This window comes from Marmota monax, unplaced genomic scaffold (genome assembly GCF_021218885.2).
Source record: "Marmota monax isolate L192 unplaced genomic scaffold, Marmota_monax_Labrador192_F-V1.1 WCK01_AAM20220418_F8-fsc00020, whole genome shotgun sequence".
NCBI lineage: Eukaryota > Metazoa > Chordata > Mammalia > Rodentia > Sciuridae > Marmota > Marmota monax.
In genome coordinates this window covers 21,289,863-21,314,146 of record NW_026692912.1, presented here as the reverse complement: position 1 = coordinate 21,314,146, position 24,284 = coordinate 21,289,863, and the positions used below count along the sequence as shown (strand labels likewise).

The 24,284-nt window shown below is 49.0% G+C and overlaps 1 protein-coding gene and 1 long non-coding RNA gene across 9 annotated transcripts in view; one reads left to right on the top strand and one right to left on the bottom strand.

Annotated features, from left to right (window-relative positions):
• The window catches only part of Lrrc8a (leucine rich repeat containing 8 VRAC subunit A), a 27,288-nt gene extending 17,206 nt beyond the window's left edge, over positions 1 to 10,082 (bottom strand). For 2 of the 7 annotated variants that reach the window (XM_058581819.1, XM_046451570.2), the window contains exons 1-2: positions 9,948 to 10,082; positions 6,864 to 6,969 (exon numbers count right to left, since the gene is read on the bottom strand). The gene's annotated coding sequence lies outside the window, so the exon portion shown is untranslated. Of the gene's footprint in view, positions 1 to 6,863; positions 6,970 to 9,306; positions 9,709 to 9,947 lie in introns of those variants that run through there. The other 5 variants (XM_058581820.1, XM_046451571.2, XM_058581821.1 and 2 more) reach the window with 3 other exon arrangements.
• LOC124097226 (uncharacterized) lies at positions 10,005 to 24,284 on the top strand. Of its 2 annotated transcripts, none has more exons than XR_009227454.1 (3): positions 10,005 to 10,291; positions 20,654 to 23,146; positions 23,322 to 24,284. It is a non-coding gene; the product is annotated as an uncharacterized LOC124097226 (long non-coding RNA). The 2 variants fall into 2 exon arrangements; XR_006853157.2 differs by having other exon boundaries at positions 20,595 to 23,146.

The following is a 24,284-nucleotide window of genomic DNA, read 5'->3' as shown; positions in this document are numbered from 1 at the left end:
AGAGGAAGAGCGCTCGCTCGCACGTGTGAGACCCTGAGTTTGATCCTCAGCACCACATAAAAATAAGTAAACATATATATATAAAAAAGGTTTAGCTGTAAAAAAAAAAAAGAATTATAATGCAAAAAAAAAATCAATAAGAGAGTTCATGTATAATGGCATAATTTGCAGTGAACATACTTTATATACACAGTTATGAAAAATTGTGCTGTGAATGGATAATTATGAATGTAATGCATTCCACTATTGTCATGTATGAAAGAAATTTTAAAAAAATCTCATTACTGTTCATACAGAAAAATCTGGACAGCTATACATAAATTATATGTGGTGAAATCTGTGGGTAGGTAAGATCATAGGGTTATCTATGTTACATATTCTTCTATTATTAAAATATGGCATGTTTGTGAGCAGAAAAAATACTTGGAAGAAATCAGAAGAACTTCTCTCCATGTGGTTTATGAGATGTGAGAAAAAGGTCAGTCTGAGTGTCCTGCCCTGCCTTGCCCTGCCCTGCCCTGGAGTTGGGGGCCACTCCACAGGTCACTGCATGCTCGCCACATGAGAGCAACACACAGGGCAGGGGAGAGCTCAGACCTCAGAACTGGACTGAAGTGGCCAGTCAAATACCAACTCCAGCACTTCCTCAACAGGGCCACAGAGTCCCAGCTCTAAGATGGGACCATTCCAGCATAAGATGAGTGATTGTGAGAATAAGGATGAGGGAAAATACTGCATGTCAACTGGACACCCGGCACAGTGAGAGGCTCACTGTGGTTCCACAGCCCCACCTGCCATCACGGAAGAACCCTCCCAGAATTCAGTGGGGATAGAACTAGGTGAGAGCTCAGCCACAGCACCAGTATCTCTGAGAAGAGGCCAGCCTACCCAGAGAGCCCCAGGACCTCTTGGTCTCTTCTTTGCTCAGGATCCCAAGAAAGGACCAAGGGTGGAGAACTGGCCATCTGCTCTCAAAACCAGTCCTTGAGCATCTACCCCAGTCGACACAGTTGATCCCTCTTTCCTTTTCTTTCTTACTATGATGCCCATATTGGTCCAAAGTCCTGGGCTTAAGTGATCCTCCTGCCTCAGCCTACAGAGCTGCTAAGACTACAGGCATCACAGACAGTTTCGATTTCCTTTTGATGCCTCTTACAGAAAAAAGAATAAACAACAAAAACAAAAACAACATGTAGTGGGGTAAGTGGGGCATTCCAGTAATCCTGAGAAAAAAGGATTGAAAATGAGGCCAGTCTCAGCAATTTAGCAAGACCCTGTCTCAAAAATTAAAAAGTTAAGAACAGGCTGAGGATGTGGCTCAATGGTTAAGTGCCCCTGGGATGAATCCCTAGTACCAAAAAAATAAACAAAAAAATGAAAAGGGTTGGAGATGTGGCTCAGTGGCTGAGTGCCCTGGGTTCAAGTCTCAGTACCCAAAACAAACAAACAAACAAAATGCTGCCGCTTTTGTCCTCAAGGAGACCACCCAAGCATGTCCCAGACCCCACATGGGCCAGCAGAGATTTGGGCAGCTCCCACACTTGGGAGGCAGTGGGTAGACAGGGCACAGAGAGCCTTTTGTTGAAGCACAAACAGGGCTGAAAGGAAAACTTCCCAGGCAGGAGGCTGGTGCCCCTCCCCTGGCATAGATAGGACCCTCCCTCCAGTTCTCTCCCAGGAAAGGGCTGTTCCTGAGAGGCCCCAAGAAGACACTGAGTAGCTGGTCCTGTGGGGTGGGGGGCCCTCCAGGCCTGTGAATCTGCTCCAGCCTTGTTCTGCCTCCAATCTGAAAGCCAGGAGCGGGAGGAGAGGTCTCACACTCCTCTGGCACACACAGCCCTCAGCTACCCAAGAACAGAGCACTGCCCTCCAGGCCCCACACTCTCTGGGTAGACCAGGCTGCAGGCTAGGGTGCTTCAGGCTGGGGACTTACCCTGCACAGAAGGGCACACCCTGACTTCCTGGGGAAGTCCGAGGCGAACAAGTGTCAGCTCCAAACTGCTCTCACATTTGGGCTGGGCTTCCCAAACAGGTTCCTTCTCATGCAAACTTGCCAAGGCAGAACCTGCCTTCTAGGCTGAAGGGTGACAGGTGAGGAACACCCCCTCACGTTCCCCCATTAATAACCCAAGCCAGGACACAGGGAGCACCAGGTCCAGCCTAGGCTCAGGGCCTGTCTTTACCCTGTGCAGAGCAATGCCTGAGTCTTAGCTCCCACTCTCCTGGCAGACCAGCAAGGTGGCTCCGCTGCTCACCAACATGACCTTGGGAAAGTCACTTTGCCTCACAGGGTCTGGTAAAATGGGCTTTCATGTCTACTCCCTGGAGTTATGGTGCAGACTAAACAAAGCAGTTCCTGTAAAGCTTTTGGACTGTGTCTGCCACGTAGTCAGACTAATTTTTGCTGATATTGATATTATTTTGTTTGTTGTTTGTTTATTTGAGAGCTTGTTTGGATGTTCTAGCAGGGGAGCACAGCTACTCATATTCCCTTACCGAAGAATGGGCCTCCTCTATCGGGGAAGGTCGTCCTCTTTGACATAGCATGCAGCTTTGGGAGGGACGCACAAGGAGCGGTAAGGAAGGAAGGGGACATCCGCCTAGCCAGCCAGATCAGCCGAATGTCTGTTTATTTGAGAGAGGATCCCCCTATGTTGTTCAGACTTGCGCACTCAAGTGATCCTCCTGCCTCAGCCGCCTAGGTCACTGGTATACACAAAGACAACACCGCCTTTACAGTGAAATCTGAGATCCAGAAAAGTGAAGTCACCTGCCCTAGGCCACACAGCTGGAAGTTAGTGGGAAGAAATACCCTAGATTTGACATGCAAATGTGCCAAACTGCTTCTGAGGCAAGCAGGTGTCCTGGCCTATAGGGGCCCTTAGAGATGCTATTCCTGGGATGAGACTGCTTTACCTGAGTGGCACGTGGAAACAAGGTCTTTGCAGGAACCCTTAGCAGGCCACACTCAGATGCCTCTTGCCTTTCAGGTGTTAAGGAAAGGAGCCCAGCATTGGGTCGGGGCCCCTGGGCGCTAAGGGGTCCTGAAGGCAGTTATGAATTGCTATGAACACCAACACTGCCTTCCAAGACCAGCTGTGAAGCATGGGCATAAGCACTCTGGACAGGCTGCAGATGCAGGGTCTGCTGAAGTCCCAGGGAACCAGGCACTGTCCAGCCCCAGGTGGGCCAGGAAAAGGACTGAGGGTCTGGCCAAAGGTGAGCTGTCTGCTATCCCACTCTCAGGACTGTAGGGGAGTTGCCTCCAGGGGGCCAGTTGGGAGATGCAAGATGCCCCTGCAGGGCAAGAGTCCTACTCCATGTTACTTTCACTGCTTAAGGCAGCACATTTGTCATGCTGATGGTCAGAGGGTGCAGGTTTAGCAGGTGGCGTGTGAAAGCTATGGAATTTTACAGCCACTCTTATTCCACTGGAGTGTCACTCCAGGCGTGAGGCAAAGTTGCAGCAGGCAATTTAATTTTGAGGTTTTACGCCTCAAGAGACATTTAGATGTACAGAAATTGCTGCAAGACACAAGATACAGAAAAAATGCTCCAGGAGAGACAGCAGGGAACATTTGTGGCTGGGAGTAAAAGTCCTAGAAACCTCAGTCCCACAAACCTTCAACAAGGGAAGGTTAAGCTCCCTGACTCCTGCACACACACACACACACACACACACACACACAAACACACAGTCACTAAAAAGCAAATGTCCAATCCCGGTCTTAGGAGAAGTTTAGCCCTGCTCCCCAAAAGGTAGGGGTGTGGGTGGCAGATGACCTCATTCACCAACGATGGGAACCAGGGCTGGAAGAATGGCCCCTGCCAGCATCCCCACTGCAGCCTGCAGACTATTAGCCTGACCACTCGGGGAGCTTCTGCTAAGTATATTCCTGGTCCAGCCCTCCTGACTCATTCCAGATATCTGGGGGTTGGCTAGGAGACACAGAACTGTAAATAAGGTCCCTGGGTGACTCTGAAAGACCCTGAAAAGCCCAAGACCATACAGAAAAAGAAGCAATGTTGGGGAATAGAAGGAGCACAGGCTGCACTTGAGTCCCAGCTTCGCCATGTACAAGTTGCACACCTTGGGGCCAGAGATCTCATCCCTCTGACCCTTGGTCTCCTTGACTGTCAAATGGTAAAAGTACCTCAAATGCAAGGCTGGAGAAAGGACAAGGTGGGAAGGTGCATGCAGTGACCCTGCACACCACTCAGCACTCATGAAGTGGCACTAAGGATGATCATGGGAGGTGAAGATGTTGCTACTGGAGGGAAGAGAAGTTGGAGACCACCAGCATCATCTATAGGATGCTCTGCCAGGCAGGGCCTTTTGGGAGGGAAACACTGCTGGGGATGACAGGAGGATGAGACACAGGAGAGGGTAGGGCAGGACAGGGGGGAGCCTGAGAAAACTGCCAGGTGAGGCAGACAACAGGGCTTCCAACAAAGACCTCATCCCCAGCTGGATCCTGACAAACTGCAGTCTCCAGATTCCACAGATTGAGGCTGCTGGGCCTGAAAACTCTCCTTGCAGAACCAATCCCAAAGTCATCTATATCCCCAAAGAGATTCTTTTTTTTTTTGGAGGAGGTATTAGGGATTGAACTTAGGGGCACTCAACCACTGAGCCATATCCCCAGCCCTTTTTTGTATTTTACTTAAGAGACAGGGTCTCACTGAGTTGCTTATCATCTTATGTTGCTGAGGCTGGCTTTGAACTCACAATCCTCCTGCCTCAGCCTCTCAAGCAGCTGGGATTACAAGCATGCACCACCGTGCCTGGCCCCAAAGAGATTCTTTAGAATCTGGTCCTAGGATGGAACCCCTCTCCTCACCTGGGCACACTCAGAAATAAAACTAGAAAGGAGCATTCTAACAGGACCAAGACCAAAATAAACCACAAGTAATACAAGGGTAACTGAGTCAGCACCTGCCTGTTTCTGAAGGTCCAGAAAGAGCCAAACTAAGGCATGTGGAACGACTCCCACAACACTCACTGGTGTCCTCAAAACCCCAACCTGGGCTGCACCTTAGGCAGACAAAAAGCCAGTTAGTCAAACCTTCGAGCCCAGACCATGTTGCTCCCTGCAAGCTGTCCCTGGCACCCAGGAGGAATTCTGACCTCACAGAAGTAGGACCCACTGCTTCCTACTCATGGCTGCCCTACAAGAGACTCCACCTCAGGCCTCCCCTCTCCAGCGACAGAGTTCCTCAAAACCAACAGGAAACTCCTACAGGGCAGGGCCCAGTTTTGCTGACCTTGTCCCAATAAACAGGAGAATGACCAGCACCACACACAAGGCATTCCCCACCTCCCTCTGCTGCTATAAATGCCCAGACAGAAAGCCAGAAGGCCAGCACCACCTAGGGAAGGGCACTGAGGATGGTGGTGCCAGACGCCCCTTCTGCAAGCTAGACTCACCAGATCTGTCTACCTCTAGTGTCAGAAAGGGGGTCAGTGGTTGCCATTCCAGGAAACAGAAGCAAGCTGCAAATCAGCAGCTTGAGCAGGACCTGATTCTTGTGAAAGTCAGCACACAGTAGAAATGGCCGAGGAAGGCTTTACTTCTCTCCTTTTCCACTGCTGAAGATGCAGACCGGGAGAGGCTCATAAAAATCCAAAAGGTAAAGAAACATACAAGCCCATGCCATACTTTAGTTACTACAAAAAAAGCCCAAAGATAACTATTTCTCTTAAAGTTCAGGCTTGGAGGCTGGGGCCTTCCTTCAGGAAACGCTGAGGTGGGCATGGAGGCAGGGAGGCTCAGGCAAGAACTAAGGACCTTGCCCAGGACTGCAGGCTCTTGTTCCGAGTCTAGGTCCTTGCCTTCCTCCCAGCGGCTTTGGGCATGCTGCTTCCTCACTCAAGGCTGCCTCCACATCTGTAAAGAGGGGGCAATGGCCACTGTCCAAGCGTCTGCAAATGATCACATGTAATCACTGGCATGGATGGGCTCTGCAAATTGCCCAGCAGTTCCTGCCCACATAGCTATGGCCAGGGACGACTTTTTGGGGACACACATTCTGCTAAGGGTCTTCTCAATGTCAGCACAGCTAACCCTCGAAACTTTCTAAAGGAAGTAGGCATTAAGCTTATCCTCTTTTAAAAAGATGAGAAAACTGAGGCTCAGAGAGGTTCAATGACAGCCCCAGCCACTTGGCAGCTGAGAGTCAAGCCCAGGTCTGACTACAGGTCAGATCCTCACAGGCTCCTGCCTTGAGAACTCTTTTCCAAAGCACAGGCCAAGCTACACCAGGCCCTGTGGACATCTATGCGATCAAGTAAGAGTAGGGCTGGTAGGTTGCTGTCAGGGGCAAAGTACTTTCCTCGCATATGTGAAGCCCCGGGTTCCATCCCCAGTTCCCAAAAAGAAAAGACAAAAAAAAAAAAAAGACCCCAACCAAAAAAATCAAGTAGGAAACCCACATTGCTGGCTCTGTCTCAGACTCATTCTGCTCAGCTCAATAAAGTCAAGGCTGTGAGAAGTTCCACAACAAGCACAACAAGTCCTTGTTTCTCAGAATTATCTAACCACTGAGACCAAAGAGCCTGGTGTTCCAGGGAATACACCTTGGGAAATATGTCATGTGGCAGCATTGTCAGCAACCACACTGATAAGATGAGGGTGTGGAGAGCAGAGGGTCAGCACACTGGCATTCACAGAGCACAGCAACCATACACTGCTGAGCTGGCTGCTGGGGCAGGAGGAGGGACAGCAGACAATTCTGTCTTCTGCCACCTCTGTCTGGGAATCCCCGGGCCTATAGTGAGGAACCCAAAGGACCATGGAGACGGAGATGCTGCCCTCTGCCCTGGGCTGGGACAGGCAGCTGAGGGAGACTGCCGCGGGCCTTACCCCAAGACTCCTCTGCTATCTGCGCTTCGGCTGGCGGCGCTGAGGCTGGCTCACGTGTGCCTGGGCAGGGTCCTGGCATTCCTCTCGCTCCATGGACGCTGCCTCCCTAGGAGGAAGCGAGAGCTGCTGTGAGCAGGCGTTTGTGTCACTATCAGAGCTACCTGCCAAGCTGCCAACGTTTCTGGAGAGCCAGGTGGTGCCAAGGCCTGGGCTGGGCTCCGGGGGAGACAGGAACTACCTAGACATGGCGTCTCAGGCACACAACTAGGTCGTCCAAGAAGATGCCAAGTTAGCAACACCTAGAAGGCCCAGGGCTCTGCTGGGGAGAATCCAGGAGATACACGACACCAGCTAGAGGAGTGGGGTCAGGGGAGGCTTTGTGGAGGACTGCTGGGGAGAGGCTGAGATGGGAGGGGTGGGAAAGGACCACTCAGGGCAAGAGTCGCACCACGGGCCTGACTGCAGGAGAGAAGAGGTGCCATCTACAAAATGCTAGATGCGCCTCCCTACCTTGCTCTATCTTCTGGGGACGTGTTGAGACAAGAAATACAAGTGGGTAAGATGGGCCAACAGACTCCAACTCAAACAGAAAGCACAAACATCATCCATCATTCAGACTGCACAGTGCCATCGACCACACACCCAGCACTCTGCTCAGAACTGTTCACAAGTGAACAAGACAGGGTGAAAAGAAGTAGGAAGAAGTGTGGGCACTACTCTAGGCTCAGGGGGTGGCAATGAGGAGGCAGGAACTGGGCATGTGGCCAAAGCATGAGCATGAGTTAGTTCGGGAGCTGAGGAAAGACTCAGGACCTGAAGGCACTAAGGAGGCACTGTGGAACAGTTCAATAGCTTGTGCCAACAAAAATCTGTCACACCTACTTGGTTCTAGGTGATGTTCTGGGAGTACAGAGGCAAAGGGGGCATCAAACTTCACCTCAAGCAAGATCTAACACTGTGAAGTTTGAGACACAGCCACAGGGAGAAGCAACAATCCAGTAAGGCCACAGAGGTAACCTTAGCCATCCAGCCATCCTAGAGCCACTAAGACACAGAGGCCATCCAGGCCCCTCTGCCAGTCCCACACTCCTCAGCAAGGATGGGGACATGGCTGACAGTGGGAAGGAGAGTCACTTGCCCATGGCAAAGCTGGTACAAGAACCTGGGCCTCTGGACTACCTGATTCTTCTAGTCCCTCCTGCCAGGAAGCATTCCCTGACCATCCTGCATCTTCACTCAGCCAACTCCTCTTTCCCTGTGCTCCTTGGGATATTTCTACTATAATACTGGCCAGTGTCTCCCTGTCTGTCTCCTCCCAGACTGCAGCTCTGAGGAAGCAGGGACCATATCTTCCTAAGGCCAGTTCCAGATAAACGACAGAATGAGTCAGGGATGGAAGGGTAGGATGTGGGGTTCCACGTCCATTCCACCTGAGTCCCCATCAATCTGTCAGGCTGTGCCTCAGTGTCCCCAGGTGAAAAGCAAGACCTACCTCCATTGTCAGGACAGGGAGTCAAGAACCAGGCTGATTCCCTCCCTCCAGTTCTTCCGGGTGAGGCCCAGACCACACCAGGCAGCAAACCAAGCCCCTGCCTCCTCCCTGTGAGTCCTGACTCACTGGGACATTCCTCAGGCACCCCCACTGTCCAGAAAGGCTACTCAGTGTTTGCAAAGGAAACTGCTTCCCAGTGGGCATGCCCAAGGCACAGAGGGCAAACCCCATCTGTTGAGTCCCAAGAAGAAGTGACAAACACTACCTGTGCCCCTGCTCTGTGCACCAAGGTGCCAGGAAGAAAGAGGCTCAGCAGACTCCATCCCAAGCAAGGTCTAAGATAGGGAAGCAGGGCTGCTCAGACTCAGTAGAAGCATCTCTACAACAGCAGGTTCCCAGCACAGGTCAGCTGTCCTTGCCTCCTTGGGCAGCCTCAGAAAGGGAACCTTCATGGAGGCTACACCCGTGTGACCCAGTCACTGGCCCTGCCCAGAGCCTTGGAACACATGCCCACTCCCCCACCCAGCCTCTACACAGGAGTATCACCAACAGCCCACCTCCTGTCCCTTCCAACAGTGTTCACTGCCAGGGGCTAAAGGTTCTACTCATAGAAAGGACAGAAGAGGTCCAGGGAACCTTCATCTCTCCAAACCCCTCCTCCACGACTTAGCCCCCAGTTCCCTCCTCCTCACCAAGCTCTCTCCCTGCTCTCCTGTCCTCAAAAGGCACCCCCAGGTTGGGCAGGGAAAGAAGTGCCAGAAGAAGGGTGGCTCACCAGACCCACCCTGTGCTGCCAGCCCAGTCCCCTTCAGGAAGATTACCACACAACCCCCAAACCCATGACTCCTTCCCAAAAAAGGCAATAAGTGCCTCAACCCAGGACCAGCTGGGTCTTGGTTCACTCCTGACTGGAACCAAGGGCAAGGGCGGCCAACACCATAGCAGACTCACCAAGAACCCACACCCCCAAGCCGTGCTCCCTCTCCCAGGACCAACAGCGCTGCGTCTCTGCCCACCTAGACGCTGGCCAGGCCCCGACCTCACTAGACGTGGCTCTTCCGACCCGCTGGATGCACCGGGCAGGACAGGGGCCGGGGTCTCAGACCCCGAGCTCGTCATCCCGGGAACCCCGGCCCACACCGGTACCAAGAGCCCAGCCAGGGATCCTGCCCCCAGGTCAGGGCACTGTCCCCGCATGACCAGGAGCAGCGAGCGTCCGAGGGGAGAGGACGCGCCGCGGAACCCAGCCCAGGACAGCCGCGGGAAGGGGAGCGTGTGCGCAGAGGGCATCCGGGGACCGGGGATGACACGGGGACCTGGGGAGCCGGCGGAAACTCTGGGTAAGAGCGCGCAGCGGGCTCGGGGTGCTGGCAGGGGGCTCGCGCGCCGCGGCTCCAGCGAGAGGGTGGGGCCCTGCGTCCCGGGACCTGGACCCCGCAGAGAGGCCCAACCAAGCGGCCGCGGGACGCGGGGTAGACGACCCGGAGGGCAGAGCCCCAGCTGCCCCGGGGGGGGGGGGGGCGGGCGGGGGGGCGTGCGAGTGGGCGTCCAAGGTGACAGCTCGCACCCCCGGGCCCACGCGACCCACTCACCTGGGCTCAGCGCGCCCGACCCCGCAGCAGGCCACCCCCGCCCTGGCCGTCCAATCCCGCCGCCGGCCGCCGCGATCCTCCGGCGCCTCCTTTTGTTTGTCCCTCACTGCACCACTCAGTCTCCTCCGCCCCGGAAATGACGTCACCGCCAGGCGCGAACGCCGAGCTCAGGGTACCGCCATGTTTATGAAGGCGCTGGGCCTTACACTACTCTCGATACCGCGCATGCGCCAAGTTGCTTGCGGGTGTAAGTAGCGGTTCGGGCTCCGCCTACTTAAAGGGACCGGGACTGTTGCAACCTTGGGGATGAGCTGAGAGACTAACGGTGAAGTACTGAAACGGAGGTGAGTAGCGGGTTCTCAGCTAGAGTGACTCGAGGTCGGCGGCGAGTTGGGGAATACTTATTAAGGAATCCGAGCTTGATAGTGCCAGAGCGCTTGATGCGTTGTTCCCGGGGTATGCGGAGTGGCTGCCACCAAAGATTGAGGTGCGAGTGGGAACGATTTGTGCGCGCTGTCCGCAGATGCTCGCTCCGCCACGGGAACCAGTCAGAACAGTTAACCTCTGCACATTCATCCCCGATCCACCACGTCCTGGCGGGGAACCTGAGTCCCGAGGTAACAGCGAATTCTGGGTAGAGCTGGAGCTCGAGCCTGGTCCTCGGATGCTCCTAGGTCCTCACATGTTCAGGTTGCCAATAAGGCAAAAGAGTTAAAAAATAATCCATACGCTAGAAAATTGTGCAACCATTAAAAGAAAAATAGTTTAATATGCACTACTTTGGAACAACTTCCCAGATACAGTAGGTTAAAAACGAAGGAGCCGTAAGAATATCGTTGAGTGCTTCCTACCCTTTGTGGGTTGTAGGTTTGTTGGTATCCACGGGTGTGCGCACCATCTGTCTGATAAGATGCAGAAGTAGTAGACAACTTGTTACCTCGCACAGGAGAACTGGGGCCCTGGTTGCATCCCACCTTGTGTGCATGTGGTTGTGAGATGTCCAAGTTGTTAACTGGTTGCTTCACACAGAACAGGGTCCTGGGTACCTCCGCAAGGGGGAAGCACTTACTACCTTTTTGCACAAATTGATTATCCAAACTGAAGTGCTGAGGTCCCCTGTGGAGCCAAGGCCTTGTTTCAGCTCTCCTGCTGGGAGGTGTTGTTTTCCCCTTTTAATACAGGAGGAAAGGGCCCCAGGGAGGGAAGGGAATTTAGCAACCTCAGCCAGGAAGCAGAGAGGCTGGGTTGGAGCACAGGAAGATTTTACAGTAGTGCCGGTCTGTGATCCCTCTTGTCCTGCTCCCTACTGGGAAGCTGCTTTGCTGTCAGTCATGTGACACCCTGTGAGGCTGGCTCAGGAAGGACATCCAGTAGCTTCTTATTGCCACAAAAGTGGAGCACACGGAGAGACAACCTGGGATAGAGAGGACAGAAGCAAAAGTTGATGGCCAGAGCCTAGGATGAAGTCTGAGGCTCACTGCCCCTTTCCAGTCTTGAGACTGTGCACCTGACACCTCCTCTCTGGGCCTCCATGCCCCCACCTGTACAACAAAAAAACAGAACTACTATAGCAGACCCTGAATGACACCCCCCAAATCATTCCTTGTCCTTTCACCATATCAGTCCCATTTAACAGAAGGATACTTGAGGCACAGAGAAGTTGAAAACTTGCCCAAAGAAGGTTCCCACCAGACCTCACTCCCTCTTCCCCAGGAGAGGATGTTGGACTCCTTGGTAGCTCCCTCAGCTTCCTGGGATCATCAGCAGGAATGCTTGGGATTACTGTAACAGGGACTTTGAAACTGCTTTTGTTAAAATCAGTGACTTGAATTTGGTACTGTAGACACAAGATAGGTAACTAAAGGCAAGAGAAAAGCTTGGCATTTCTGCCCTCACTTTGCATCTCTCTCCTTTGCTGCCTAATCTTTGGGTCAGATTCCTGCTCCACTCTGCACATAGACAAGTTGCTCGTCTAACTCTGTTATTCCTTCCCCTTTGAGACTTGAAGGCACCCAGATAAGAATAATTAAGTAAGAATTTTTCAAGATTTGCAAGAACATTAGAATCAACAGATTACCTGGTGCCAGCTTTTCAACATCCTTTTCCAGACCCCCAGAGCCATGCCTAGGAAGTTCCAGTCATTTCTATAAACTTGGGAGAACTGCATCATTCTCTCCCACCGTCAACTTGGATTCTAGGAACAACAAGAGTTGAAGCTACCCCAAGCAGCAGCCACTTTCTTATGGCAGATAATGATCAATCAATGTATAGTCTGACCAAGACTGGGTGACTACACATGCTTCTCCCCCGCCCTTCTGATCTTCTGGCTTTTCCCTTATTTAACCCAAAAGCCCTTGTTTGCTCCCCAAAACTGGACTGAGAATCAGTCCTCCTGGTACTTCCCAATTCCCTTCCTGTGTCACTGTTACTTTTGCTGATTGACTTTTGGGGTGAGTGGCCACACTTGGTCTGTTGGGACTTCCCACCTGACCTAGGACTGGTAACACTCCTGAGAGCTAGGTGAGCTTCCAGAGGCTGAGAGTCTGTGGAGAACAGGACATGCACACAGTTTCTGTCCTGTGAGTTTAGCAAGGGCAACAACCTAACTAATGGCCTGTGTTCAGGGCCCTAGAGGCAGAGGGGAAGGCCAACCAGGCTGGAGTCAGACAGGGCTCCTCCTAGGAGGTAACATTTAACCTGTAGCAGAGAAGTAGGTGAAATGTCTGGAAGGGGTAATGATGAAGCTGGAAGCTGATGCTGGCTTATTCACTGCCCCTTCTGGGTCTTCTGCCGGCGTTGTCCTTTCCCCCTGGACAGTGACTGCAGTAGGTGCTTCTGTAGCTGCACACCCTCAGCTCCAAAGGGTCTGGCTCCTGATTTTCTAATGCAAGTGGTAGTGATGAATAATCACAGCAGAGTTCAAGCAGTGAAGAAGTTCTGAGCATTGACTTGTCATGCTCTACCTGTGAGCCACACCCCCATCCCTCTTTTCATTCTTCTGAATTTCCATGTACTACTTTTGCTCACTTTTTCTCTATTGAGTTTTTGGTCTTTTATTATTGATTTGTAGGAATCTTTTATATGTTAAGGCTCACACTCTATTAAAATGGCCCAGTTACTTGTCTATTTCCCTCATTAGATTGTGCAGTGCTTGAGGAAAGGATCCTATTAACCCTCTTTGCATGGTTGTTAGCATAGGGAGTAGCACAGTGGCAGGCTCTGCACCAGTTGTTGAGAATAAAAAGCTTAATACAGGGCTGGGGATGTGGTTCAAGTGGTAGTGCATTCGCCTGGCATGCGTGCGGCCCAGGTTCGATCCTCAGCACCACATACAAACAAAGATGTTGTGTCTGCCGAAAACTAAAAAATAAATATTAAAAAAATTCTCTCTCTCTCTCTTTAAAACAAACAAACAAAAAAGTTTAATACAATTCAGTTGTTGTAACGGAGGTCTCTGTTGCGGGTAGGAGATAAACATTCATTCTGTCTTTCAAAGATTTATTGAGCCAACTACTGGGGAGGCTGAGACAGGAGAATTGTAAATTTAAGGCCAACCTGGACCACTTAGCATAACCCTGTCCCAAAATTTAAAAAAAATAATAATAAGGGCTGGGGATGTAGCTCAGTATAGAAGACCCTTGGTTCAATCCCCAGTTTAAAAAAAAAAAAGTGTTTTGAGCAGCCATCCTGTGCTAGGTGCACAAAGCCCACTGGAAGAATGAATGTGTAAGGATGACAAAAATGGCAGGAGTGTTCATAGATACCTGGACATGAACTTGCTTGGTCATATGGTTGCCATTCATTGAAAAGCCTATCTTTTCCCCAATAACTTGTCTGGGAACCCTTGTCTAATAGCAGTTGACCAAAAATGAGAAATTTTTTTCTGGATTGTCAATTCTCTGCCATTAATCTGTATATCTGTCCTTAAAAAAGTCCCATAAGGGGGCTGGGGATATAGCTCAGTTGGTAGAGTGCTTGCCTGGCATGCTCAAGGTCCTGGGTTCAATCCCCAGCACCACAAAATAATAAATAAATAAATAAAGTTAACAACTACAAAAATATTTTTTAAAAAGTCCCATCAGCCTGGCATGGTGTCACATGCCTGTAATTCCAGCGGCTAGGGTGGCTGAGACAAGAGGATGGCAAGTTCAAAGTCAGCCTCAGCAATGGCGAGGCACTGAGCAACTCAGTGAGACCCTGCCTCTAATAAAATATAAAATAGGGCTGGAGATGTGGCTCAGTGGTTGAGTGCCCCTGAGTTCAATCCCTGGTAACCCCCCCAAAAAAGTCCCATCATTTTGTGGTTCTATAGCTTTGAAATTTGAAATTGTACAGTGTGACTCCTACAACTTTTTCTTCTTTCTCAGGAATTGATTTTTTTTTTCTTTTTTTGGAGTGTGTGTTGAACCCAGGGGTGCTTAACCACTGAGCCACATCGCCAGCCCTTTTTATTTTTATTTATTTATTTTTAATTGGCAAACAGCTTTATTTTGTTTATTTAGTGTGGAGAGCTACTCTGAATGATTCAGGCCTTCCATCCTGAAGGGAGAGGCTTTGACCGATCACTGCATTTCATAGTGACCTGGAGGATGTCCTGGTTCAGGAAGTTAAGGGCGTGCCTTCAACGTAGGCATGTTGCCCCTTGGGTTGAATTACACTCACCTGTCCCTTGTAACTCTGCCCCTTCTGATCCTTTTTTGGATGAAACTTCCTAAGAATAAGGCTCCCCCAATAAGAGCCCACTTCCCAACGTGCTGGCTCTCTCTCACCAGCCTCTCGTGACTTTCTCTTGCTCCCCCATTTGGGGAGCCTGAGGCTGAGAGCGGAGAAGCCATCCTGAAGCTTGCTGAAAGGTAAAGTGTGTCTGTGTTTTATTTGGTGTCCCTGGAAATTCACATGAGCGACCTTAAGTTCAGATGCCCTCGCAGATCGTGGGCAGCAGGTGGTGCCCGAACAGGGACTGCTCAAGGTGAATTTCCAGGTTGACTGAGAAAGCTATAGAAATTTAGTGAACCGTGTTTTTTTTTTTTGTTTGTTTTTTGTTTTTTTTGCAGGAGAGGTGGTGGTCACAGAGGAAGCAGATAGTTTCAGAGCCAGGGACATTAAACAATTATCATGGGCAGTTCCATGTCTTCAGATAAAGAAATGTATTTAATAATTCTGGAGACAATAATCAACTGGAAAGGAAAACAAGTTAGGAGGTCCCAGCTGACTCAGTTCCTGAAAACCGTTAGTGACGTATACCCATGGTTTTGTCAGCAAGATTTGCCAAATTTGCATACTTGGGAGAGGCTAAGTAGAAAATTATATAAATTCTGCCCCTCTGCCAAGCTGTCTAAAAGTACAATAGAGAATGTTCAGAAGCTCTGGACCGCTTTAGAAATGTGTCTTTTTGAAGAACTAGAACAGGACCAATGATCCCCCAAGGACCTGCTGAAAGGGCTTCAGAGAGCCATTAGGAGTTTGGAGCAAGAGAAACGGCCCGAGGCTACTTCCAAGAGGCTTTCTCTTTCTGTGGTGGGACTGAAGGCAAAGTCAATTTTCGCTCAGTCTGCAGCTCAAAACTGCAGACAGGCAGCTTCAGGGCAAGACCTAAGACCAAAAGTTTAGTCTCTGCTGAGCCTGACACACGCAGCAGCTTAGAGGAGCACCAAGGGGCGTGTTCCAGAGAGGAAACCAGCCCCCATCAGATTTCTGTGAGGCAGATTAAAAATGGAGAGGAACAAAATGGACAGGAAGATGCAGGCAAAAAAGATTCACAATCTGAGGGGACTCAATCAGAAGAATTTAGAGGAAGACCTGGAGGAGGGTTTTACTAAATTACCTCTGGCTGGCTGGGCACCCGCCATTCGAATTGGGCTGCTCTCCTCCAGGAGAACAGGGTTCAATAATTACTCTGAACTGGCGGTCGCCATGCTTACACCCCTACAACGTGACCTTAGAAGAGCGCAGGAAGCGGGGGAAGACATTACAGGTTTTCAGCTTTTTCCAGTCTTTGAACAGACTAACTGAAAAACTAGCATGTCTGCATGCATGCTGCAGTTCCTTTTAATACTCTAAAGGAGCTCCAAAGCGCTTGCTGTACCTATGGTCCAAACTCCACCTTTATGCAAAGCCTGCTGGGTTCGTTATGCCATGAGCCTTTACCCCCAAATGACTGGATTTTGATGGCAAAAGCTTGCCTTTCCAGGGGGTGATCTTCTCCTTTGGTGATCTCACTGGACTAATTATTGCACAAACCGGCTGAGAGGAACAGGAGGCAAGGCTTTGATGCTCCCTTTGGAGATGTTAATGGGAACTGGGGAATTTGCAGACCTAGAGAGACAATTGGATTATGATCTAGCCATTTATGATCAGATCACTGCATGTGCCAAAAGGGAGTGGCTTGAAATATCTTCCTGGGATCAGTCTAAATTGGATTTAAGTCAGATTAAACAGGATCAAAAAAACAATTCTCCCAATTTTGTAGCAAGCCTGTACCAGGCAGCGAACAGATTGATGGGAGACTCAAATGCCTCTGAGTTCATAGTCAAACAGCTAGCATTTGAAAACACCAATAAAGTTTGTCAGGATATCCTCTTACCCCATCCGGGAAAAAGGGACAGTTTCTGAATTCTTTCGCCTTTGTGCAGATGTTGGTTCCACACAATTTCAAGGTTTTACACTCCCGCGGCTTTAAAACAGGTACTCCATCCCCCATCCCAGACACACCAATTAAAACACCATGGTGTTTTAATTGTGACAGAACTGGGCGTTTGGTGCGGGACTGCTAATCTCCGCACATTAGGGCAGAAGCCACCTCCTTTGCGCTGCAGAAATGGGCAGTGGCAAGACTCTGAGCTATCTATTCCTCTGATGCAAAGGCTTGTTGATCGTCCAGCTCTGGAAACCCATCGCATACCTGCTCCCCGAGGTCTGGTCCTTGTGCCTTCCTGAGAATTAGCAGAACAGGTGCAGGCTGTGGCCCAATCGCTAGGCCGCTCCTTGGGCCTTCGGGTACAAGAACTAGGAGGAGGTCATGGCATGCATAGAATCAGGCTGCAACTGTCCAAACAACCTTCAGCACATGTGTTCGCAGTGGTGTCACTATGGGACAGAAAGCTGCCTGGCTAGGGGGAATGGGAACAGATATGTCAGCAGCCCACCTCCAATTCTGACTTCACTTTCGCCTTCTTCGGGCCAAAAGCAAGGGGTGGGGCCTGCCCCAAGCCCCACAAACAATGGGGGTCTCTACAGTATGCGCGGGAGGAGGAATCAGAGTTGCAGTCTTTGACATCATCAGAGCCAACCATGGCGGATCGTCACTATTACAGCCAGCCCCACCCAGACCATACTTTTATGACCAGCTGTGGTAATAAATTTAACACCTGAAATGGGACCACAGTCAGTTCCTGTTGGAATCCATGGGCCATTACCCCCAGGTACCATAGGCCTAATTGTGGGACGAAATGATTTAAAAGAGGGAATTCAGGTAATGCCAGGGGTTATTGACTTGGATTTTAGAGACGAGATTAAAATCACTGTGAAATCAGAACATGCCATTAGGCTCTCTACAAAAAGACGTGCTGGGGGGCTGGGGCTGGGGCTCAGTGGTAAGGGGCTCGCCTAGCATGTGCGAGGCCCTGGGTTCGATCCTCAGCACCACATAAAAGTAAATAAAATAAGAGTATTGTGACCAACTACAACTAAAAAATAAATATTTAAAAAAAAACCACGTGCTAGCACAGTTAATACTTCTGCCTTGCAGTTCTGTGAACAGCCCACTTAAGACCTCAACTTCCAGGTTCCCATACCAAGTGTACTGGGCTCAATTAATCCATTAGGAGCACCCCTTAGTGGAATTTAAAATCAATCATAAAAAATTTCAAGGTATCGTAGATACTGGGGCAGATAAATCTGTTTTATCGGGCGGATTTTGGCCCAAAAGCTGGCCTTTATATATTGCATCTGCCAATTTAGAAGGCATAGGACAGATCTCTCAACCTGCTCAGAGTGCCCAGTATCTTTGCTGGGAAGACCGAGATGGAAATACTGGAATTTTCAAGCCTTATGTTTTAGACACGTTACCGGTAAATTTATGGGGTAGAGATATCCTCAGCAGCTTAGGATTATTATTAGTAACTCCAAATTCTATCATGTCATTTGAGGGACTTAATCAAGGATTTACTCCTAGGGAAATTTACAGGAAGAGTACCTACCCATGACCCCATCTCCCCAACAGAGATTAATTAATGCACCCAGCCAAAATTTTTGGTAGGGACCCTGACCTTTTCCCCCAACCCAAAGAACAGCAGAAGAAATTAACTGGCTCACAGAACAGCCAATTTGGGTTACTCAGTGGCCCCTAACAGGGGAAAAACTTAAAATAGCCCACATGTTAGTTGAGGAACAACTTCAGATGGTCATTTAGATTCTACACTCAGCCCTTGGAACACACCCATCTTTGTAATTAAGAAAAAATCTGGTAACTGGAAATTATTACAAGACCTTAGAGCTGTTAATCATGTTATAGAGCCCATGGGAGCATTACAATCTGAGCTTCCTTCTCCTACAGCCATTCCTTTAGATTATTATTTGATAGTAGTAGATCTAAAAGATTTTTTTCTCTATACCTTTGCACCCAGATGACTGTAAAAAGCTTGCCTTTAGTGTCCCAGCAATTAGTTTTAAAGAACCCGTCAAAAGATATTGCTGGAAAGTGTTGCCTCAGGGAATGCGTAACAGTCCTACCCTCTGTCAAAATTTTGTGGCACAGGCTATACGCATGTGAGGGGAAAATCATTCATTTTATGGATGACATACTTTTAGCTCATGCTAATTTAGATGTACTCTTAAATTTTTTGCCCAATTAGAGACTTCACTCAGCAATGGGTTTGTGCATTGCACCTCAGAAGGTGCAAAAGACATCTCCTTTTCAATATCTAGGTCATGTGATTAAAGGACATATAGTCCGTCCTCAAACATACAAATAAAGAGTCAAGAAGTTGCACACCCTTAATGATTTTCAAAAATTATTAGGAGATATTAATTGGCTGAGGCCATCTTTAAAGTTAACTACTTCAGATTTAAGTTCTTTATTCCAGATATTACAGGGAGAACCTTCTCCCAACTTCTTCTGCCAGCTCACAGCAGAAGTGAGAACAACTTTGAGGAAAGTTGAAATTGCTATTAAGAATGCTCAGCTTACTAGAATTAATCCATAAGAGCCAATATATTTATTGATATTTCCAACTGCTCATGCTCCTACAGGAGTGATATGGCAAACATTGGGAGTTATTGACTGGATTCATTTAGCCCTCGCTCCTCAAAAAGTCATTAACTTCGGGCTGGGGATGTGGCTCAAGCGGTAGCGCGCTCGCCTGACATGTGTGCGGCCCGGGTTCGATCCCCAGCACCACATACAAACAAGGATGTTGTGTCTGCCGAAAACTGAAAAATAAATATTAGAAATTAAAAAAAGTTATTAACTCCTTTTCATGATTTTGTTGTTCAATTAGTGATAAAGGGCAGAACAAGAGTTTTACAGCTAGTTGGATCAGAACCTAATATTATAATCATTCTGTTTTCTGCTCAACAAAATGATTGGCTTTTCAAACTTCTAATTTTTGGCAAGTAGCTTTTGCTAATTTTCCTGGTCAGATAGAAAGCCATTATCCTCATGATAAAATTATTCAATTTGCATTGGTAACTCCATTCATATTTCCAAGGATTGTATGAGCACAACCAATAGATGGTGCACTAACAGTATTCACTGATGGCTCAACCTCAGGTAAAGCAGGTTTTTATAGTCATGCTCATACAGAGGTAATAAAAACCTCATATGTTCTGCCCAATGAGCAGAACTACAGGCTCTCATTTGTGTTAAGTTATTTTGCAAATGAGCCCATCAATATTTTTTCTGACAGCTTATATGCAGTTGAAGTTACAAAAAATATTGAAACTTCAGTTATTGGGTGTGCATCACAAGAGTTATTCAATTTGTTTCATGCCCTACAAATGCGAAAACACCCATGTTTTATAGGCCACATACAGGTCCACACTAATCTTCCAGGGCCTCTAACATCAGGTAATAATAAATTGATAAATTGGTTGCTGTTTGTCAGCAAATGTCTTTGTATGACTGTGCACATGCTTCACATTCTTCGCATCATCAAAATGCTTCTAGCTTACATAAACAATTTAGTATTACTAGAGAACAAGGTCGTCAAATTGTACGTCACTGGGGTAAATCCCCATAGATTAAAATCAAATTAATTATGGCAAATGGATGTAATCAAATTCCTCAATTTGGTAGACAATGTTACGTACATGTAATTGTAGATACTTATTCTAGATTTATCTTTGTCACAGCCCATGCAAAAGAAAATACTCAACATGTTATTTCTCATTGTTTAGCTGCCTTTGCAGTATTAGGATGTCCTTTACAGATTAAAACTGATAATGCACCTGCTTACGAAGCTCTTCTTTCCAACAATTTTGCCAGGAGTTTCGGATTGACCATAAAACAGGTATTCCTTATAACCCTCAGGGTTAAGCCATTGTAGAACGAGTTCATTTATCTATTAAGCTACAATTACAAAAACTAAAACAGGGAGATAGGTCTATGACTCCCCAAAATAACCTCAATCATGCTCTGCTTGTTTTAAGTTTTCTAAATTGTGACTCAGAAGGTCACACTGCAGCTGAACGACACATGTCTTCCACAGAACAACTTGGTCAATGGAAAGGCCCAGATCCAGTGATTATGTGGGGCAGAGGTCATGCTTGTATTTTCCCAGAAGGTGCTTTTTGTCCTATTTGGGTACCTGAATGCGCCATCAGACATGGAGGACCTAGAACCAAGATTCAAACGGCTGAAGATGGACCAGAGATGCCAGATGTAACTTCCCTCAAAAAGAAGAACTCTTGAAGGAAGAGAAGAAGAAAGATCCCAGAGAGACCGAATGAGGAAGCTACCCTCAAGGGATGACCTGAGGAGACCCACGATTCGGGCTGCGCCAGTGACTCGGCAGCCAGGGAGAGCTAGACCCGCAACCACCACGCTCCAGCCACGATAGCTCTGGGGAGCCTTCAAAACAAGGATTCGGGAACTCCAAACAGTGACCCATCACCTGCTTTTTCAAAGAAAGAAGGGGGGATATGTGGGGAGCCTTCCATCCTGACGCAAGAGGCTTGACGGGTCACTGCATTTCTTGGTGACCTGGACGTGTTGTCCTGGTTCGGAGGTTGAGGGCGTGTCTTCAGATGTGGCTGTGTCGCCCCTTGGGTTGAATTACACTCACCTGTCCCTTGTAACCCGCCACTTCCGGCCCTTTTTTGGACGGAACTTTCTAAGAATAAGGATCCCCCCAATAAGAGCCCACTTCCCAACGTGCTGGCTCCCTCTCGCCAGCCTCTCTGGCTTTCTCTTGCTCCCCCATGTGGGGAGCCTGAGGCTGAGAGCCGAGGGAGAAGCCATCCTAAAGCTTGCTGAAAGGTAAAGTGTGTGTGTCTGTGTTTTATTTGGTTTCCCTGGAAATTCACATGAGCGACCTTAAGTTCAGCTGCCTGTGTGGGTTGGGGGCTGCAATTTAGGTTTTTTTTTTTTTTTAACTTGGTGCTGGGGATTGAACCCAGTGCCTCACGCATACTAGGCAAGTGCTCTACCACTGAGCCACAACCCCAGACCCCCTTTATTTTTTTGAGACAGGATCTTGCTAAGTCACTTAGGGCCTCACTAAGTTGCTGAGGCTGACTTTGAACTCAAGATCCTCATGTCTCAGCCTCCCAAGCTGTTGGGATTACAGGTGTGCACCACCGTACCTGGCCTCAGGCATCAGTTTTTTTCTTTGCCAGCTAACTTTTTTTAATCTCTCGAGTCCCAATTTTTTTTCTTGTAGATTTTTTCATATTTACTTATTTTTTGGTCCTGGGGATTGAACCCAAAAGGGTTCTGCCACTGAGCTACTTCTGTTTACCCAGCCGTTTGTTTTTAAATTTGAGGCAAGATCTCACTAAATTGCCAAGGCTGACCTCTAATTTAAGGTCCTCCTGCCTCAGCCTCATGGGTCCCTGGGATTCCAGGCTGTGCTGCTACATTTTGTTCATTGACAGGGTCACTTGTTCTGTAGAATTCGCATCAGTTTGGATTCATCCACTGCGCCTCCATGGTAATTCATTATTTTTACTATTTTTTTATTTTTATTTTTTGGTACTGGGGATTGAACTCAGGGGCACTCGAACACGGAGCCACATCCCCAGCCCTATTTTATATTTTATTTAGAGACAGGGTCTCACTGAGTTGCTTAGCGCCTCACCATTGCTGAAACTGGCTTTGAACCCACGAGCCTCCTCCCTCAGGGCCCTGAGCCGCTGGGATTACAGGCATGGCCATGTGCCTGGCTTGTTCTGTTTTCAGTCTCATGGCCCGGTCTGGTTTAGGCTCACTTTCACAGCAGGAATGCCACTTTCACAGTAGGTATGTGTGTTTCCAGGGTCAGAATGAGAGGTTGTGCTGACACTCTCTGTGATGTTTGTAGTGATTGATCTCCTCACCTGGGTCACTTTTACACGGGAGCTGATTTGGACTTTAAAAGATCACTCTTGTTACTGGTGTGCGTATATGCGTGTGTGCGGGAGGGTTGTCGAGAGGACCGTGTGGTATATATAATCCTGCAGCGGAGTGCTCTGGCACGTGTCTGGCACAGTGACATGCTGTTGTTGTTAGACTGTGTGTAGGACCCAAGTGCTGAGCTTCTGGCCTGGCGTGCTCTTCCTCTCTCCTCTGCCCCTGGAGGAGAAGTCAGCAGTGCCCCGTGGCCCTGGGAGGCATGTTCAGGAAGGCCGGAGCCTCGCTCACCCGGTGCTTGCACCACTCTGTAAGTGTCCTCTCCCAGCACCTGCCCCTGCATGGCCCCGGCTCCTGGGATCTGGCGAGGTCCTGGCTTCAAGGTTGTGCGTGAGCCTGCTCCCTCAGGAAGCCTTCCCTGACTGCAGCCTGGCTGTCAGCCCTGGCTGGCTCCTGCTACCCTGCTCTAGACCTCGTAGCTGTGCATCTGGGTGGTCAGCTTGGGTGCTGCTGCTGCCTCCCGATCATCCCAGTGCCCAGCCCAGTACCTGATACACAGTAGGTGCTCCATAAATGTTGATTGAATGACTGTCATGTGTAAAGCATAAGAACAGGCATTCGTTTATCCTAGTACTGAGTGCCACACTTGAAGGTCACTCCCGGGCTGGGGATGTGGCTCAATGGGCTGGGGATGTGGCTCAAGCGGTAGCATGCTTGCCTGGCATGCGTGCGGCCCGGGTTCGATCCCCAGCACCACATATAAACAAAGATGTTGTGTCCGCTGAGAACTAAAAAATAAATAAATATTTAAAAAAAAAAAAAAGAAGGTCCCTCCCTTGAGCACGCCACGTTTCTGGAATCTCCATGATTTCCACCTCCTTCCTAAACCCACTGAACTCCCCTCACCTCTGTTCCTCTCCCTGCCAGTCTGTGCCCTGTGCCCCTACTCCTCCCCCACCAGCCCTGCCTAGTGCCCTCACTCCAAGGTCTGTCTCCCAACATTCCTCCTCCCCACTGCCCCTGACTCGCCTCACTTTACCCTTTTTATAGAACACATCCCCAGTTCAAAAGTAACTCCAGGCTGGGCACTGTGGCACACACCTGTAATTCCAACTACTCAGAAGGCCAAGGCAGGAGGATGGCATGTTCAAGGCCAAACTGCAACTTAGTGAGACTCTGTCAAAATAAGAAATAAAAAGAATGGGATGTGGCTCAGTGGCTGAGCATCTGGGGTTCAATCAGCAGTACCACACACACACAAAAAAAGTAGTGCATGTATCACTGAACCCATGACACTGTGGGTTTTAAGATGTGCTGTTAATTTATGGACTAGTAGGAGGAGCAGCTAAACTGATACGTAGGTTATAAGACACACCTGAATTCAGAGAAGATGCCATTTGAAAAACTGTTCTTATCAGATGCTGGGAGCCATTAGCCAAGTAGGTATGACAATTTCCTTGCCAGTGTACCCCATGTTGCTTAGTGGAAGGACTCGTGGAAATAGGACATTTTGCAGTGACATTGCATGTAGGTGACCTTGCTCAAGGACCAGGGCGAATCCAGGTTTAGGGTGTTCCCAGTTTAGGGCATTCCAGGTTTAAGGTTATTCCTGCTGGGAATAGGGCGTATCCTGCTGCCTGAGTTCCCCTTGAGTTCTCACGGGATTCAGACAGTATTTTTTGGGAGACAGAAGCCCAGTGGGTGTGAATTTGGGCAGAGAACGTGGATTTCCCCAGAACATGATTGTAGACGGCTGGTGTGAGTTCCGGAATAAAGAGTTGCTGTTTGAA